This window comes from Sciurus carolinensis, chromosome 7, assembly GCF_902686445.1.
Source record: "Sciurus carolinensis chromosome 7, mSciCar1.2, whole genome shotgun sequence".
Taxonomy (NCBI): domain Eukaryota; kingdom Metazoa; phylum Chordata; class Mammalia; order Rodentia; family Sciuridae; genus Sciurus; species Sciurus carolinensis.
This window is the reverse complement of record NC_062219.1, coordinates 53256544-53263666: the sequence shown is the minus strand read 5'-3', so window position 1 is coordinate 53263666 and position 7123 is coordinate 53256544.

Sequence of the window (7123 nt, the reverse complement as noted above, 5' to 3'; positions counted from 1 at the left end):
AGGGAGGTATAATGGTGTGATCACTAAGATGCCAGACAACCTGATGGCAGCTGGAAAACCGATTCCGAAGATAATCTTGGACAGAACTCAAATATTTAAAGGGAGCCAGTGTACACTGTGTGCAAGGCACTGGGCACTCTGCAGTCAGGTTTTTCCAGGGAGGCAATTTAATGTATCAAAATGTGGATAATAATGTTTAACTAATATGGAATATTAGGCATTAACCTTGTGCTGGACAGTATGTAACACAACTGCCCATAAGGTAGTAACTAGTTTCACTCACCCCATTCCATAGATAAGTATGTTGAGACTCCAACACACACACACACACACAAAGAAAGGGTCCAGGGTCTCTTAGGTAGTAAAGATCATTCCAAGCATATCAGATTCCAAGGTCCGGGCTCTTAATTCGTACATGCACTTTGGTGTCAGGAATCCCATGTGTCTTACCTTAAACGAGTCACCTAACTTAGGAGTTTGTTTCCCCATCTGATAACTGGAAATGAACTAAAGCTTGCGAGTTGTAAGTTGATGAATTAAGCTATGTAAAATTCTTTTTAAGGTGGTCTTAAAGATAGAGTTGTGGGGGCGGGGACAGTCTATCTCCTTCCACTCTCAGTACTCTCACAGTCACTTAATACAGAACACTGCTGTGTGGGGTTGCTTCTCCACCCACCAAGCAATCAGTTCTGCAGATTCTCTGGCAGGCACCAGCTGTGTTCTCTAATTCAATTCAATTCCATTTGGATACTTTAAACCTGGAGATTGCATTAGATTCCACAGGTGGAGGACTCAGTCTCCAGGACAAACACCCTAACATCCCCGCCCCCCATACACACACATACTTCAGATTAAAATTGCAGATCTCACATTTTGCCCTGTGACCTTCTGACCATTTATCAGGATTCCCACGATTCCCTCCTCGAGTTCAAATAATTTTCTAGAGACATTCACAGACTCAGGGAAACACTTTTTTATTTGTGTTGATCAGTTTATTACGAAGGATGCAGATGAACAGGCAGATGGTTGAGATGCGTGGGGCAAGCCGCATGGGAAGGGGCATGGCGTCTTTCTGCCTTTCTGAGCACAACACCCTCCAGAGCCCATGTGTTCAGCTACAGAAACTTCACAACACTGTCCTTTGGGGGTTTATGGAGGCTTCATTACATCGGTATGGTTGATTACCATTGATTGACAGCCTCTTGTTATTAGCTCAACCTTCAGCCCCTCTCCCCTCTGTGGAAATTGAGGGTTGGGGTTGAAAGTCTCTACCCTCTAATCATGTCTTGGTCTTTTCTGTAACCAGCTCCCAACCTAAAGCCACCTAGGGGCCCTAGTCCACCCGTGAGCTCATCAGCATACAAAAGATACTCTTAGCCCTGCAGAGATTCCAAGGATTTTAGGAATTGTGTGTCTAGGAAAAAGACCAAATATATATTTCACAAATGCACAGGCAGTGTCCGTATTTTATTGAGCATTACTACAAAATCAGTCAAAAAAATAAAGAGAGCAGTCCCTCTGCCCACGGCACACTTCAAGGGTCATTAGAGACTTAGGGATTTCTAAGATGGTGTGTTCTCTCTCCAGGACAAGACAGAGTGAGTTAGTCTTCTAATTAATAGCTGAGCTGTGTGCTCAGAAGGGACAGGGGAGAGGATGGGAAGTTGGAAGACTCCAAAGAATTAGTGGCATTGGAGGTCAAAGAAGAGGAGGGAAAGAGATCTCCTGTCTAGGGGTACTGGGTTCATTCAGCAAGAATGAAGAACAAGACACAGAGATAGCAAGCAAGAAGTAGGTTTATTGCAACAGAGATACAGAGATAGACTTCTCCTAAGAGAAGGGCCCCCAGCGCTGGGAATCCAGTGGGGGGATTTTGACCTGCTCTTTTTCTGGTCTCTGGTGTGTCCTCCTCTCCTTCTCTCCTCCCTGTCCACATGCTCCTCACTGTTATTGATTGGTGCCCTTTCGGTTCACACATTGGCTTTAGTTTTTCTAATGGATCCCCCATTTAGGAGCATGAGTATGGAAGAGTCTGTCTGACTGGGTCTCCCGCTGGGTCCAGGAGCACTTTCATGGAGCGGAAAGTGGACCTAACGAGAAGAACCTCTCTATGCTCCTTGGTTCTGCCCTGCCCCACCGCCTCACTGGCCATCTTGCCCTGGCTGCCTAAGCCCTTCTACATCTCCCTCCCTCCAGGGGAAGCTGAGGCAAGGGTGGGAGGCCATCTGGGGAGGCGTGTGCAGTAGCAGCGTGTGGAAGTGTGGGGACTCTGGCTAGGATGGAGGACTGTATTTGGAAAGTAGCGGGAGCCAAGGAAGATAACTAGAGTGTCCCTTCTTCCTCCTGTCCAGGTCAGAACTCTACTTTCCTGCGACAAGCAAGACGAGGAGGAAACATGTAGTTAGAAATGAAAACCAGAAAGTTGTATAAGACTAATAGGTCCTTTATTTTCTTCATCACTACAGAGTAGTAGCAATGTAACTTGAACGACGGGTCATTCAATAAACGCATAGGAAAACCAACTTAGGTATCATTGAAGGTGAGAGTTATAAAAGGGACCTCAGAGGCTCTACAGTGGGATCTAATGTTATGATTTTAGAAGTGAGTGGCTGACTGCAGGTGAGCTCAGCTTTATTTTTCCCCAACACTTTTTCAGAAGATTTTACACCTTGGGTGGCAGAGGCCCCCATATCCTCACCCCTACAGTGCAGGTAGGGCCTCCTCGCCTGCCCAACCTCTTCTCCTCTGCTCTCCAGGAGTATTAATGTGGTGTGTAGGCCTTCCCAGGATGTCTGTTGCCAGTAAATGAAAGGCCTCCCACCAATGGGACTTACGGTCTTCAGAAAGCTGTTGAAGAAGCAAGGTTCAGGGGCCTTGCCTCAGAAAAAAGGTTGGGCAGGGAGGCAGGGAAGCCGGGAAGGAGTGAGCTGAAGACAACTCAAGTTGACAAGTTGGGTAGTAGCCCTCATTCTAGACTCAGAAGTAAAGGACAGAGCCTGTCCTTGAAACCTTTCCTCCTTGTGAACTAAGACTTTCAAGACTTACTTATTGGACATCCATATGAAACTCTCTAAGATTGGTACCTATCAGGGTGGGCGAGCCCAGAGAGAAGAGGCAATGAGTGATAACAATTAATTTACTTAGATACCTAGACGTTCCCAGTAAAATAGTGTTGCACTGTGGACTTAGAGATAAAATAGCAGATAAAAATACTTGACTTGAAGCAAATTCAAATAAGACAACGAACACCCACAATTCCCAGACACTTCACTGGGAAAACTTGCAAAGTTTTTGACTTCCATCATAATCTTACATAAGAAAACATACCTTTTGCCATATACAAGAAGTTATTAAGTATACCCTGACATATATCATTTTACAGAATGAACCCTTTGCCTTTAGTATGCTCTTTGATAGGAATGAAAAAAAAAGAAGACAGGTAACCCCTTCCAAACTGGTCATTCAATTAAATGTAATCTGAGCATATATTGATATGAATTTCTCTGACAGCATGCCTTTTGATAGTTATTCAGGGAAGCAAAGTTGGCTATGGTCTGACATTTATACAGTTTCGAAATCCCTCTTCAAAGGAAAAAAATTTAGAGAGAATTATGAAAGGAAGAAAAGGCCTATATCCACTGGATGCTGAGGGGGAGGTGAAATGTGATAAAAAGGAAAAGAGATGGGAAAAGACAGTGGTCTTAACTGATTGCAATGAATATGTCTTATTTTTGCAAAATTTTATAAAGACTTATGCCCAAGTAAGCCCACTACTAAGGTCCCTCATCAGAGCCCGTGCAAGTGAGGGGGCCTGAAGTTTATGTTTCATTAGCTTCATGGTTAGTCTTCCCTGCAGGTCTCATGGGCCCAGTGTAACTACCAGTGCATATATAAATTGCAAAGTCCACAAAGGAGGAATCAGTGTGTGTTGTAGGGCAAAGTCACTCAGGACAGTGACTATATGGTGGAACACTGGGCAGACTGGGCTCCAAATGCTCATTGGCCAAGATCAAGACTAGTCAGGACACTTATCATACTCTCACTGATCAGGTGTCAGAATAGTATACAGAGTTCGGAGAATATCAGCTCTGCGCAGAAGCATTAAGTGATGTAGATATGTTATTTCATGTAATCTTCACATTCCCATTAGAGACACTTTATTAGGGTTCTAAATTTTCAAATAAAAAAACAAAGGTATAGAGAGGTTGACTCACATATGTGGGAGGATTAAAGGCAGACTTTTTAAATCACAGGCCTTTACAACTTCACTTTTTCACTGCTTGTCAAGGTCAAGTTAGTTGACCTCGATTAAATAGGATTGAGTAACAAGGTTGTCAACCTGAAGTCTACCCACTTTCATGTGGTTTGGTCTCTGAGATTTCCAATGCTGGGGCAAAGTACTCTTTGAAATATTTACAGAGATCCATCTGATGTGCTGCTGTGGCTAAGTTCCAACTATTACAGATATCTAACATCACAATTTTCCAAGTATAAAGTCAAAAAGCTGCACATGCTATGAAATGCTCAAGCAGAAGAGTATGTTTGGCTTCTGCATAATGAATATTTGTGAACTGTTAAAATGAAAAGTCATTAAAGAAAAAAATTCCTTTTCAATTAAAACCACTTATCAAGTTGCTGGATATAAGATTAACATACAAAAATGAAACAGGGGCTGGGGAGATAGCTCAGTCAGTAGAGTGCTTGCCTTGCAAGCACAAGGCCCTGGGTTTGATCCCCAGCACCCAAAAAAAAAAATGAAACAAATTCCTTTGTTAGCCATATGAATTTAGAAAATATTATTATTAGATGTTTGGCATCTCTAATTGTTGAGGAAATTTATACCCAGGAATAAATCCAATCAAAATATGTCTGACCTTCATGGAGGAAGTTATACTTCATTAAAACATTAAAATTTATAATAGCCAAGCTATGGAACCAATGTAGGTGTCCTTCAACAGATGAATGGATAAAGAAAATGTGGTGTATATATACACGTGGAATATTACACAGTCATAAAGATGAAATTATGACATTTGCTGGTAAATGGATGGGACTGGAGACTATCATGCTAAGTGAAATAAGCCAATCCCAAAAAAACCAAAGGCCAAATGTTCTCTCTGATATGTGGATGCTAACACACAACAAGTGAGGATGGAGAGGAGGAGAATAGAAGTCCACTGGATCAGACAAAGAGGAAGGAAGGGAAGGGAGGGGGAGGAGAATAGGAAGGACAGTAGAATGAATCAGACATAACTCTCCTATCCTCATATTTGAATATACCACCAGGGTAACTCCACATCATGTACAACCACAAGAATAGGATCCTAATTAGAATAAGTTATACTCTATGTATTTTATAATATGCCAAAATACATTCTACTATCATGTATATCTAAAAAGAACAAATAAAAAAATATTAAGGATGATCCAAGTGAATAGAGATCAACCATAGTCATAGATTGAAGAGCCAGTACCAGAATAAAGGGTAAATTTTCCCTAAGTTAATCTAAAAACTCAATTCAATTGAGGCTGAAAGTCTGCCTGCAGTTTCGGTAGCATCACCCGGTCAGCGGGCTCCTGGGCTTCTGGTCAGCAGCAGAAATGCAGCTTCAGCGTGGGCAGTGGAAGTACAGAGTGCAAGCTCGAGGGCGCCCAAGTCAGCCATGGTAGCAGCTTCCTGATCTCTGGGCAACCTCTGCTGCTCCTCTTTTGCCACAGTCCTTTCTACACCTCTGTAACTGATTCCTCCATAAACTTTCTCTGTGCCTGAAACGTTTCAGATGATTTCTGCTTTTCTGTCTGGACATGGACTGATACAGAGATCCGTAAGTGGACGATAAGGTCTGTATGTCCCTTCAAATACACGTTAAAGCCTCAACCCCCAGTGTGATGGTGTTTGGAGGTGGGCCTTTGAGAGGTGACCGGGGTTAGATGAGATGATGAGAAGGGGGTCTCATGGTGGCATGAGTGTCCTTATAACAAAGAAACGCCAAAGAACTTACATTTGCTCTTGCCCCTCTCTCTCTCTCCTCTCTCTCTCCATTCCCTGCCCCCCGCCCTGCATATACACAAAGAAGAGTCCACGTGAATGCACAGTGAAGTGGCAGCCACCTATAAGAAAAGAGAAGGGGGTCTCGTGATGAAACCTACCTTACCAGCACTTTGACCTTGGACTGATATATCCTCCATAACAGAAATAAATTTCTGTTGTTCAAGCCACCGATTTACAATATTCTGTATGGCAGCCCAAGCCAACTAAGACTATGCACAGCAGAAACGTAAAGAAAGGCCTTAATAGCCCATATGTTAAAATTCCAACTCTTAGAATGGAGATGAAATCTTTAAAGAGGCGATTAAATTAAAAATGCAGTCATTAGGGTGGGACCATAATCCAATAAGACTGGTGTCCTTCTTAGAAGAGGGAGAGGCCCTGGGGTTGGGCATGCACCCAGGGCCAGTCAGGAGAAGGGCCCGCAATAGGGTGGCCACCTACAACCAAAGAGAGGCCTTGGGAATCCAACCCACAGGCACCTTGACCTTGGACTTGCATCCTCCCCATCCTCCAGAACTGTGTGAAAATAAATTTCTGTATAAGCCACCCAGTCTGTGGTACTTTGCTGTGATGACCCTGGAAAACAAGTGGAAAAAAAAAAAAAGGTTCAAGGAAATAACAAATATTAACTAAGAGGAGAAAAAAACAACAGTAGAAAAACAGGCTGATAAAGAAGGAAAAAAACGAGACAAAAATAAGAGATGAGAAAGGTTGGAGAAATGTCATTGTTCTCTCTTCTCATACCCTCCTTTTATTTTGTTTTGCAAAAAGAGAAAAGTTGTTTAGTTTTGTTTTGTTTATTTTACAAATGGAAAGACCAAGTGAAGAACTTGAGCAATTACCCAGGGAACTAAATTAATATAAACAGTCTAAATAATTCAGGTCAAATGCCTCCTTTATTTCTCTTAGCAGTGCTTTTTAAATTCACAGCATCTATATAATTGCCCTCTTATACTTGCCTCTGCAGATAATTCCTATATTTCATCAGTATGAGACACAAGATAATATCGAAAACCAAAATCCCAAGAGTAAAGGGAAAAAAAATAAACTTAAAATAAAACAATAGTAAGG